General features: G+C 46.0%; 1 protein-coding gene across 1 annotated transcript in view; it reads left to right on the top strand.

The window, feature by feature from the left end:
• Window positions 1-1,175: 1,175 nt before the first annotated feature.
• The window catches only part of phtf2 (putative homeodomain transcription factor 2), a 150,124-nt gene continuing 138,504 nt past the window's right edge, over window positions 1,176-12,795 (top strand). The window contains exon 1 of the mRNA XM_038977727.1: window positions 1,176-1,297. The gene's annotated coding sequence lies outside the window, so the exon portion shown is untranslated. The remainder of the gene's footprint in view (window positions 1,298-12,795) is intronic.

Consider the following 12,795-nt stretch of genomic DNA (forward strand, 5'->3'; position numbering starts at 1 on the left):
ATACCAGGAAGGCCCTAAAAATGGTCAAAGACTCCAGCCACCCTAGTCATAGACTGTTCTCTCTGCTACCGCAAGGCAAGCGGTACCGGAGCGCCAAGTCTAGGTCCAAGAGGCTTCTAAACAGCCATAAGACTTCTGACCAGCTACTCAAATGGCTACCCAGACTATTTGTGTTGCCCCCCCCCCTTCGCTGCTGCTACTCTCTGTTATTATCTATGCATAGACACTTTAATAACTCTACCTACGTGTACATCATTACCTCAATTACCTTGACACCGGTGCCGGTACCTTATGTATATAGCCCTGCTAATGTTATTTACTGCTGCTTTTTAATTATTTGTTATTCTTATCTCTTACCTTTTTAGGGATTATCTTAAAACTACATTGTTGGTTAAGGGCTTGTAAGTAAGCATTTCACTGTAAGGTCTACTACACCTGTTGTATTTGGTGCATGTGACAAATACAATTTGATTTGATACGCACTATACACACATGTACACATGGATTTTGTGTTATAGATATGTGGTAGTAGAGTAGAGGCCTGAAAGCACAAACTTAATATGTTGTGAAATCTGTTATGAATGTATTGTAATGTTTTTAAAATGTATAATTGCCTTAATTTAGTTGAACCTCAGGAAGAGTAGCTGCTGCCTTGGCATAATAAATACATAAATACATAAATACAAATACCGACATTTCAGCTATAACACCACTAGATGTCAGTAAAGCTCTATGAAGTTGTTCAACCTTTTGCTTTTTTGTGTGGTAGTAACTATAACTGGTTGCCAGTCGTTTTAGCCAACATTCCACTCCTTTGGAGGTTCTCCGGTACATGACCTCATTACTGATTCATGTGTTGGTTTTTTATGACCATGTTTTTCTTTCTGCTTGCATTTTGTATTCATATTTTGAGGTGTGTATTCTTTGTAATTTATGTAATTTAGAGCTCATCTGTAAAAGAGACCTTGGTCTTGGTATGACTCCCTGATAAAATAAAGGTTAAATAAATCAAATAAATGACATGGTGTTTGTTCTACAAGGAGTGGAATGTTAGCTAAAAAGACTGGCAACCAGGTAACTATAACTCACCATAAACTAAGTTGCGCACATATACCGTTCACGTCGGCTAGATGCTTGACAAGCTGAATGTATTTATACAGTAAACGGATTGGAGGCCAGGGAGAGAAAGGGAAAGAGATCACTTCAAAATCAGCGAAACTGTGAATCAAAGACTATCATATAGATAACGTCCTAACATTCATAAAATAACCGGTCTGCAGCAACCGGGGTCAACGAGGTAAGAAACGAGACGTGCATTATTTTCATTTGATTGCATTTCACCAGCCAGCTATTTTGAGGCATCAATGCTAAACGTGAGCTAGCGGATTTGAGCATTGTTTGAAAACACTAAATCATCCAGCTAGCTAGCTAATTATTGTATCGATTAACAGATTACAAAAGTATGTAACGTTATCTAACGATTTACAAACGCATGCCAGGATCCGTAACGTTTAGAATGTGATCCACTTGAGCCCCAAGAGTGGAGACTGGAGAGAAAGAGTTTGAGTGAGAGAATTGACACAGATTTAGCAAGTATGTTAGTAACACACGTTTAGTTAACCAGACAGCCCTATGGATGTCTCGCCTCAATGAACATCTGGCTGCATCGGAGATTGGGCCCAGCTGAGATCAGATGTTGACCCCTTACAGGGCCTTCAATATGCATGACTGTCTCCCCTCCTCCACCGTCCGACCCCCACTACACTGCTCAATACAGCCAGCTAGTCTACAATCCCACTGCAGTAATGCCCATGGCATGATACACACACAGCTAGCTAATAATACAGTAATAGAATTGTGTTACTAAGACGTTTATCATCACTTCATCTAGTTTGCTCTGTGCCTTATCAAGTATTGGGGACAAGGTCACTGACCAGATCACACGTTATTTGGATAGTTTGGATAGTCCATCTGTAGATAAGCAACTGTTTGCAAGGTTAGGTTTAGAATATGGGTTAGGGTTAGGTTTAGGTTTAGGATAAGGGTTAAGTTCAGGGTTAGGATAAGGATTAGGGTTAGGTTTAGAATAAGGGTTGGGGCTAGGTTTAGGATAAGGGTTAAGTTCAGGGTTAGGTTAAGGTTAGGGTTGGTAGATAGTTAGTTTAAATGTTACTGATAGTCCATAGAGCATATACAGATGGACTATCCAAAGAAAGGGTTACCAAAGACCAATTAGTGGGGAAAATATCCTAATTGGTTTGCCTGTGTGAACGCAGCCATATAGATCCAGTCAATCAAGTGGAAGGAGCTAGTTGAGGAACAGGATGTGCCACTGGCTATTTGCATAGCTAATACCAACTCTTTATCATGTTGACAAATGCAGATCTGTAGTAGAGACAAATCACCACAGACACTGTAGACTAACAATAGACATTCTGTCTACATCACATGTACATCCACACTGGGGGATCCTTGTTAGGTGATGATGACTAACATTATAGTGATGTATTTGGGGTAGCCTGGTCCCAGATCTGTTGTCTCCTCCTATAGCCTGGTCCCAGATATGTTGTCTCCTATAGCCTGGTCCCAGATCTGTTGTCTCCTCCTATAGCCTGGTCCCAGATCTGTTGTCTCCTCCTATAGCCTGGTCCCAGATCTGTTGTCTCCTCCTATAGCCTGGTCCCAGATCTGTTGTCTCCTTCTATAGCCTGGTCCCAGATCTGTTGTCTCATCCTATAGCCTGGTCCCAGATCTGTTGTCTCCTCCTATAGCCTGGTCCCAGATCTGTTGTCTCCTCCTATAGTCTCCTCCTATAGCCTGGTCCCAGATCTGTTGTCTCCTCCTATAGCCTGGTCCCACATCTGTTGTCTCCTCCTATAGCCTGGTCCCAGATCTGTTGTCTCCTTCTATAGCCTGGTCCCAGATCTGTTGTCTCCTTCTATAGCCTGGTCCCAGATCTGTTGTCTCCTTCTATAGCCTGGTCCCAGATCTGTTGTCTCCTCCTATAGCCTGGTCCCAGATCTGTTGTCTCCTCCTATAGCCTGGTCCCAGATCTGTTGTCTCCTCCTATAGCCTGGTCCCAGATCTGTTGTCTCCTTCTATAGCCTGGTCCCAGATCTGTTGTCTCCTTCTATAGCCTGGTCCCAGATCTGTTTGTGCCTTTGTCCACTTCATTGTTCATGTTTGGCTTAAATGAGTGACAATGAGCACATTTTTTAAATAGTTCAACTTGAAATGTAATGCAGTCTTCAATGTCATCTGTTATTCATTAAGTAACTTTTCATATTCTTTTGGGTGTAGGCTAGTGAGTCTATCTAGCTGCTCATAACTATATAATAATATATACCATGTGGAGGAGGCCTAATGTGGAGGAGGCCTAATGTGGAGGAGGCCTAATGTGGAGGAGGCCTAATGTGGAGGAGGCCTAATGTGGAGGAGGCCTAATGTGGAGGAGGCCTGATGTGGAGGAGGCCTGATGTGGAGGAGGCCTGATGTGGAGGATGCTTTTATCTAAAGTGACTTACAGTTGTACGTGCATACATTTGACATATTGGTGGTCCTGGGAATCGAACCCACTACCCTGGCGTTACAAGCGCCATGCTATTCTCTGTGAGTGACTACACTACAGTTAATTGATTGAATGTAGAGAATGTAGGGCCTGTCTAGTATCTTCAGCCTCATGCCAGACCTCTCCCTTCAGTCCTTTGTGCTTCTTCTCTCAACCGTGTCTGTCTCTGTTCCTACATGATAAGGGGTTTTCATATGATGGCACTAGCTTCCTGTAACCTCCTTCCGTGTGTGTGTGTGTGTGTGTGTGTGTGTCACGATAAGGGCTCCCCCTCTGATGTGTATATTGTACGTAGTGTCTCTACAACGTCTCCTCTACACTGTCTCCTCTAGGTCTACAGACCTCTCTGCCCAGTGTACCAGTGTCTCCTCTAGGTCTACAGACCTCTCTGCCCAGTGTACCAGTGTCTCCTCTAGGTCTACAGACCTCTCTGCCCAGTGTACCAGTGTCTCCTCTAGGTCTACAGACCTCTCTGCCCAGTGTACCAGTGTCTCCTCTAGGTCTACAGACCTCTCTGCCCAGTGTACCAGTGTCTCCTCTAGGTCTACAGACCTCTCTGCCCAGTGTACCAGTGTCTCCTCTAGGTCTACAGACCTCCCTGCCCAGTGTAGCAGTGTCTCCTCTCGGTCTACAGACCTCTCTGCCCAGTGTACCAGTGTCTCCTCTAGGTCTACAGACCTCTCTGCCCAGTGTACCAGTGTCTCCTCTAGGTCTACAGACCTCCCTGCCCAGTGTAGCAGTGTCTCCTCTCGGTCTACAGACCTCTCTGCCCAGTGTACCAGTGTCTCCTCTAGGTCTACAGACCTCTCTGCCCAGTGTACCAGTGTCTCCTCTAGGTCTACAGACCTCTCTGCCCAGTGTACCAGTGTCTCCTCTAGGTCTACAGACCTCTCTGCCCAGTGTACCAGTGTCTCCTCTAGGTCTACAGACCTCTCTGCCCAGTGTACCAGTGTCTCCTCTAGGTCTACAGACCTCTCTGCCCAGTGTACCAGTGTCTCCTCTAGGTCTACAGACCTCTCTGCCCAGTGCACCAGTGTCTCCTCTAGGTCTACAGACCTCTCTGCCCAGTGCACCAGTGTCTCCTCTAGGTCTACAGACCTCTCTGCCCAGTGTACCAGTGTCTCCTCTAGGTCTACAGACCTCTCTGCCCAGTGCACCAGTGTCTCCTCTAGGTCTACAGACCTCTCTGCCCAGTGTACCAGTGTCTCCTCTAGGTCTACAGACCTCTCTGCCCAGTGTACCAGTGTCTCCTCTAGGTCTACAGACCTCTCTGCCCAGTGTACCAGTGTCTCCTCTAGGTCTACAGACCTCTCTGCCCAGTGTACCAGTGTCTCCTCTAGGTCTACAGACCTCTCTGCCCAGTGCACCAGTGTCTCCTCTAGGTCTACAGACCTCTCTGCCCAGTGTACCAGTGTCTCCTCTAGGTCTACAGACCTCTCTGCCCAGTGTACCAGTGTCTCCTCTAGGTCTACAGACCTCTCTGCCCAGTGTACCAGTGTCTCCTCTAGGTCTACAGACCTCTCTGCCCAGTGTACCAGTGTCTCCTCTAGGTCTACAGACCTCTCTGCCCAGTGTACCAGTGTCTCCTCTAGGTCTACAGACCTCTCTGCCCAGTGTACCAGTGTCTCCTCTAGGTCTACAGACCTCTCTGCCCAGTGTACCAGTGTCTCCTCTAGGTCTACAGACCTCTCTGCCCAGTGTACCAGTGTCTCCTCTAGGTCTACAGACCTCTCTGCCCAGTGTACCAGTGTCTCCTCTAGGTCTACAGACCTCTCTGCCCAGTGTACCAGTGTCTCCTCTAGGTCTACAGACCTCTCTGCCCAGTGTACCAGTGTCTCCTCTAGGTCTACAGACCTCTCTGCCCAGTGTACCAGTGTCTCCTCTAGGTCTACAGACCTCTCTGCCCAGTGTACCAGTGTCTCCTCTAGGTCTACAGACCTCTCTGCCCAGTGTACCAGTGTCTCCTCTAGGTCTACAGACCTCTCTGCCCAGTGTAGCAGTGTCTCCTCTAGGTCTACAGACCTCTCTGCCCAGTGTAGCAGTGTCTCCTCTCGGTCTACAGACCTCTCTGCCCAGTGTAGGTCTGGGCTGCTGTAACACCACAGCATCGGTAGGTCACAGTCTCTCTTCTCCCAGAGTGGTGGCCCTAGTCTAAACCACTAATGTACTGGAACCGTCATTTCAATGTGTATGACTGTCTGTCTGTCTGATGAAAATCTGTTGGATGAGTGAAGGCTATTCTTAGTGTGACTGACTGTTTTAGCCATGTCTGGCTGGCTGTCTGTCTTCCTGTCTGTCTGTCTGTCTGTCTGTCTGTCTGTCTGTCTGTCTGTCTGTCTGTCTGTCTGTCTGTCTGTCTCTGTCCAGCTCTCACAGTCAATAGTGTTTGATACGTCTGTCTGTCTTTCAGTAGCTAGAGAAGCCAAGGCACTTGTACTAGACTGTTGACAGTGGTCTACTGTATTCTGGCTAACCCATTGACGGACTCTCAGCAGACTCTATCAATGAGAAGCAAATTGCTGTCTTGTTAGTCTATAATACATCTATTATCCTCCACATTGACCAAACTAAGGCTGTTTGTCATTTTGCTTTAGACCATGTTGTGTGTGTTGTCTTGAAGAGACCAGTAACTATAGAGGGGATGGCTGACAACGTCATAAACGATGTGTGTCGCGTCGAGGGGGCAGAAGTCTGTGTTGTAATGATCCTGGACGGTCAGATAGCTAGCAACAATGACAAGAAGCTGCCATGCAGGGAGTCATAGGTTACTCATTTAGTCTCATTGTGTCTTGTTCTTGACACCATGTCTTGTTTTGAGGGGTTTTGACTGACATCATGTCAATGCTAATAGGGCTAAAATTCGCTAGCTAGCTAACCAACAACTCTAATGACGCATTTAAGAGACAACAAGTGCTCATTGTGCAAATGTATTTATGTTTCAATAAACAATTGAAGAGGATATATAGTTTCCATGTTGTGAACAGTCCTTTGTTCCTCAGCCAACCCCGCTGGTTTTGTTCCACGGTTGAGCTCGTATCGTTGTTGCTCAACAACCAACCCGTCTATGGCCTTGCCATCTTTTCCTCCATTCAGCTTTAGTCACTTGGCCTTAAATCAATAACACAGAGACAGAAATGTTCTTATCAAAATGTAGCCTCTTCATTTGATCTGAATAAACTGGATTCATTTCAGATGTAGCCTAGAGGTTTATACTGTGGCTCTAAACAAGTCGCTTTCCTTTTATTTTTATACATTTGTATTGAAGAGCACATAAAGAACATGTACCACACATACACAACATTACCTGTCTTTAGGGGCGGCAGGTTAGCTAGTGGTTAGAGGGGCGGCAGGTTAGCTAGTGGTTAGAGGGGCGGCAGGTAGCCTAGTGGTTAGAGGGGCGGCAGGTAGCCTAGTGGTTAGAGGGGCGGCAGGTTAGCTAGTGGTTAGAGGGGCGGCAGGTTAGCTAGTGGTTAGAGGGGCGGCAGGTTAGCTAGTGGTTAGAGGGGCGGCAGGTTAGCTAGTGGTTAGAGGGGCGGCAGGTTAGCTAGTGGTTAGAGGGGCGGCAGGTAGCCTAGTGGTTAGAGGGGCGGCAGGTTAGCTAGTGGTTAGAGGGGCGGCAGGTTAGCTAGTGGTTAGAGGGGCGGCAGGTAGCCTAGTGGTTAGAGGGGCGGCAGGTTAGCTAGTGGTTAGAGGGGCGGCAGGTAGCCTAGTGGTTAGAGGGGCGGCAGGTAGCCTAGTGGTTAGAGGGGCGGCAGGTAGCCTAGTGGTTAGAGGGGCGGCAGGTAGCCTAGTGGTTAGAGGGGCGGCAGGTAGCCTAGTGGTTAGAGGGGCGGCAGGTAGCCTAGTGGTTAGAGGGGCGGCAGGTAGCCTAGTGGTTAGAGGGGCGGCAGGTAGCCTAGTGGTTAGAGGGGCGGCAGGTAGCCTAGTGGTTAGAGGGGCGGCAGGTAGCCTAGTGGTTAGAGGGGCGGCAGGTAGCCTAGTGGTTAGAGGGGCGGCAGGTTAGCTAGTGGTTAGAGGGGCGGCAGGTAGCCTAGTGGTTAGAGGGGCGGCAGGTAGCCTAGTGGTTAGAGGGGCGGCAGGTAGCCTAGTGGTTAGAGGGGCGGCAGGCAGCCTAGTGGTTAGAGGGGCGGCAGGCAGCCTAGTGGTTAGAGGGGCGGCAGGCAGCCTAGTGGTTAGAGGGGCGGCAGGCAGCCTAGTGGTTAGAGGGGCGGCAGGCAGCCTAGTGGTTAGAGGGGCGGCAGGCAGCCTAGTGGTTAGAGGGGCGGCAGGCAGCCTAGTGGTTAGAGGGGCGGCAGGCAGCCTAGTGGTTAGAGGGGCGGCAGGCAGCCTAGTGGTTAGAGGGGCGGCAGGCAGCCTAGTGGTTAGAGGGGCGGCAGGCAGCCTAGTGGTTAGAGGGGCGGCAGGCAGCCTAGTGGTTAGAGGGGCGGCAGGCAGCCTAGTGGTTAGAGGGGCGGCAGGCAGCCTAGTGGTTAGAGGGGCGGCAGGCAGCCTAGTGGTTAGAGGGGCGGCAGGCAGCCTAGTGGTTAGAGGGGCGGCAGGCAGCCTAGTGGTTAGAGGGGCGGCAGGCAGCCTAGTGGTTAGAGGGGCGGCAGGCAGCCTAGTGGTTAGAGGGGCGGCAGGCAGCCTAGTGGTTAGAGGGGCGGCAGGCAGCCTAGTGGTTAGAGGGGCGGCAGGCAGCCTAGTGGTTAGAGGGGCGGCAGGCAGCCTAGTGGTTAGAGGGGCGGCAGGCAGCCTAGTGGTTAGAGGGGCGGCAGGCAGCCTAGTGGTTAGAGGGGCGGCAGGCAGCCTAGTGGTTAGAGGGGCGGCAGGCAGCCTAGTGGTTAGAGGGGCGGCAGGTAGCCTAGTGGTTAGAGGGGCGGCAGGTAGCCTAGTGTTTAGAGTGTTGGGCCAGTAACCGAAAGGTTGGTAGATCGAGCTGACAAGGTAAAAATATGTCGTTCTGCCCCTGAACAAGGCAGTTAACCCACTGTTCCCCGGTAGGCCGTCATTGTAAATAAGAATTTGTTCTTTTCCTAGATAAATAAATAAAACAAAGGAGCGGACTTACATTCATGTTAAGGGAACATTTTGTCTGTATAGAGGACATTTTTAAAGAGTCTAAATAAGAATACAATTTGGATAAAGCCACAGAAAAAGAACAGAAACAAACAGAAATAACAGAATAAGACCGGTCCGATATGTCAGGAACTGACCAGACACCTTCATACTGTCTCTGTTGCAAGATTGATGTAATTCTCTCCATGTCAGCAAGTTCCCTCTATAGACCTAACCACATATCTTTATTTAACCTTTATTTAACTAGGCAAGTCAGTTAAGAACAAATTCTTATTTACAATGATGGCCTACCCTCCCCTAACCCAGACGACGCCGGGCCAGTTGTGCGCCACCCGATCAGGGCCAGTTGTGATACAGCCCGGGATCGAACCAGGGTCTGTAGTGATGCCTCTAGCACTGAGATGCAGTGCCTTAGACCACTGCACCTCTCGGGAGGGTGCATGTTCATTTGAGGGTGAATGTTCATTTTTCCAGCATTCTGTTACACATTTCCTTGCTTCTGCTAATAGATCATCTATCAATTTAAATGGAGAGGATTGGAGTGTATCCACAGGAACAATACCTAGGAGATGACTTGGGTCTGGTTGAGTAATAATACCTAGGAGATGACTTGGGTCTGGTTGAATAATAATACCTAGGAGGAGATGACTTGGGTCTGGTTGAATAATAATACCTAGGAGGAGATGACTTGGGTCTGGTTGAATAATAATACCTAGAGGAGATGACTTGGGTCTGGTTGAATAATAATACCTAGGAGGAGATGACTTGGGTCTGGTTGAGTAATAATACCTAGAAGGAGATGACTTGGGTCTGGTTGAATAATAATACCTAGGAGGAGATGGGTCTGGTTGAGTAATAATACCTAGAGGAGATGACTTGGGTCTGGTTGAATAATAATACCTAGAGGAGATGACTTGGGTCTGGTTGAATAATAATACCTAGAGGAGATGACTTGGGTCTGGTTGAATAATAATACCTAGGAGGAGATGGGTCTGGTTGAGTAATAATACCTAGAGGAGATGACTTGAGTCTGGTTGAATAATAATACCTAGAGGAGATGACTTGGGTCTGGTTGAGTAATAATACCTAGGAGATGACTTGGGTCTGGTTGAATAATAATACCTAGGAGGAGATGACTTGGGTCTGGTTGAATAATAATACCTAGGAGATGACTTGGGTCTGGTTGAATAATAATACCTAGAGGAGATGACTTGGGTCTGGTTGAATAATAATACCTAGGAGATGACTTGGGTCTGGTTGAATAATAATACCTAGAGGAGATGACTTGGGTCTGGTTGAATAATAATACCTAGAGGAGATGACTTGGGTCTGGTTGAATAATAATACCTAGAGGAGATGACTTGGGTCTGGTTGAATAATAATACCTAGGAGATGACTTGGGTCTGGTTGAATAATAATACCTAGGAGGAGATGACTTGGGTCTGGTTGAGTAATAATACCTAGAGGAGATGACTTGGGTCTGGTTGAATAATAATACCTAGAGGAGATGACTTGGGTCTGGTTGAATAATAATACCTAGGAGGAGATGACTTGGGTCTGGTTGAATAATAATACCTAGAGGAGGTGACTTGGGTCTGGTTGAATAATAATACCTAGGAGGAGATGACTTGGGTCTGGTTGAGTAATAATACCTAGAGGAGATGACTTGGGTCTGGTTGAATAATAATACCTAGGAGGAGATGACTTGGGTCTGGTTGAATAATAATACCTAGAGGAGATGACTTGGGTCTGGTTGAGTAATAATACCTAGAGGAGATGACTTGGGTCTGGTTGAATAATAATACCTAGGAGGAGATGACTTGGGTCTGGTTGAATAATAATACCTAGGAGATGACTTGGGTCTGGTTGAATAATAATACCTAGAGGAGATGACTTGGGTCTGGTTGAATAATAATACCTAGGAGATGACTTGGGTCTGGTTGAATAATAATACCTAGAGGAGATGACTTGGGTCTGGTTGAATAATAATACCTAGAGGAGATGACTTGGGTCTGGTTGAATAATAATACCTAGAGGAGATGACTTGGGTCTGGTTGAATAATAATACCTAGGAGATGACTTGGGTCTGGTTGAATAATAATACCTAGGAGGAGATGACTTGGGTCTGGTTGAGTAATAATACCTAGAGGAGATGACTTGGGTCTGGTTGAATAATAATACCTAGAGGAGATGACTTGGGTCTGGTTGAATAATAATACCTAGGAGGAGATGACTTGGGTCTGGTTGAATAATAATACCTAGAGGAGGTGACTTGGGTCTGGTTGAATAATAATACCTAGGAGGAGATGACTTGGGTCTGGTTGAGTAATAATACCTAGAGGAGATGACTTGGGTCTGGTTGAATAATAATACCTAGGAGGAGATGACTTGGGTCTGGTTGAATAATAATACCTAGAGGAGATGACTTGGGTCTGGTTGAGTAATAATACCTAGAGGAGATGACTTGGGTCTGGTTGAATAATAATACCTAGAGGAGATGGGTCTGGTTGAATAATAATACCTAGAGGAGATGACTTGGGTCTGGTTGAATAATAATACCTAGAGGAGATGACTTGGGTCTGGTTGAATAAAAGTACCTAGAGGAGATGACTTGGGTCTGGTTGAGTAATAATACCTAGAGGAGATGACTTGGGTCTGGTTGAATAATAATACCTAGGAGGAGATGACTTGGGTCTGGTTGAATAACAATACCTGTGATGTCCTGAATAACATGGAGAATTTCACACCAAAAATACTGGATTTTCAGACCTTGCCAAAATATATGTGATAAATATGTGATAAAGTTCCTATTTGTCCACACTGCCTCCAACACATAGCAGATATTCCTTTTTTCATTTTGTTAAGTTTATCAGGGCTCATAAAAAAACAATGTAGGACTTTGAATTGAAGCTCCCTTGTTGGGTTACATATAGGGGCTTTATACAGTGTTTCCATATGTTCTCCCAGCTCTCCTCTGATATCTGCACCTGTAATTCAACCTGCCATGACTTCCTTACATTATCTAAAGATTATATTTGCATGTTAAGGATATTGTGATGAACATTTGAAACGGTTCCAATGTTTTCCTCTTGGTAAAGTAATTCAATCATCTCGTCAATAGGAGTAATCGGCTCAGTCATTTTTTGTTACAATCCAATTTAAAAAAAAAATGTATATAATATTTTTTATCACTATGAATGAAAGATTACATCCTCTTTTTGTCCCCCCCCCCCAGAATGCCTCCAAGCCCATTTACAAGGGAAGGCAAAGTCATTGTGTATATCAGCAAATAAACGGTGCTACATATCAGAAAACAAAAGAAAAGTATACAATAATGTTCCTTCAATACAAGTCAAAAGGTAACAGCCTAACTATTTCAGGGGATCCTATAGGCCTATAGCAGTAACCTGAAGGGCTGGGGGTGGGGCCAAGCGTACTAATCTGGAGGAAGTGTTTGGAGCTGTTCAAAATAGGATTTCATCGGGTCCCAGGTGGAATTAAATGAGTTGGTTGACCCTCGAATGGTATACTTCATTTTCTCCTGATTTTTGAGGCCCACTCAGATCGGATTTTATTAAGTGACGGGTTATCAAGGGACATGATTATCTAAAAAATATGGGATATGAGTCCCTTTAGTTTAATAGGTGTTTTGAAAAGGGCATCCAGACCCGATCCGGGTGATAGAATTGGAAAGGTTGGGCTTTGAGTGCGAATAAACTGGTGGATTTGGAAATACCTTAACCTGTCTAGCCCCGGGGTTCCGCTAGCGGAACTCCTCCCACATTCCACTGAAAAGGCAGAGCGCGAAATTCAAAAAATATTTTTGAGAAATATTTAACTTTCACACATTAACAAGTCCAATACAGCAAATGAAAGATAAACATCTTGTGAATCCAGTCAACATGTCCGATTTTTAAAATGTTTTACAGCGAAAACACCACGTATATTTATGTTAGCTCACCACCAAATACAAAAAAGCACAGACATTTTTCACAGCACAGGTAGCATGCACAAAACCAACCAAACTAACCAAGAACCAACCAAACTAACCAAGAAACAACTTCATCAGATGACAGTCTTATAACATGTTACACAATAAATCTATGTTTTGTTCGAAAAATTTGCATATTTGAGCTATAAATCAGTTTTACATTGCAGCTACCATCACAGCT

This window comes from Salvelinus namaycush, chromosome 38, assembly GCF_016432855.1.
Source record: "Salvelinus namaycush isolate Seneca chromosome 38, SaNama_1.0, whole genome shotgun sequence".
Classification (NCBI taxonomy): Eukaryota; Metazoa; Chordata; class Actinopteri; order Salmoniformes; family Salmonidae; genus Salvelinus; species Salvelinus namaycush.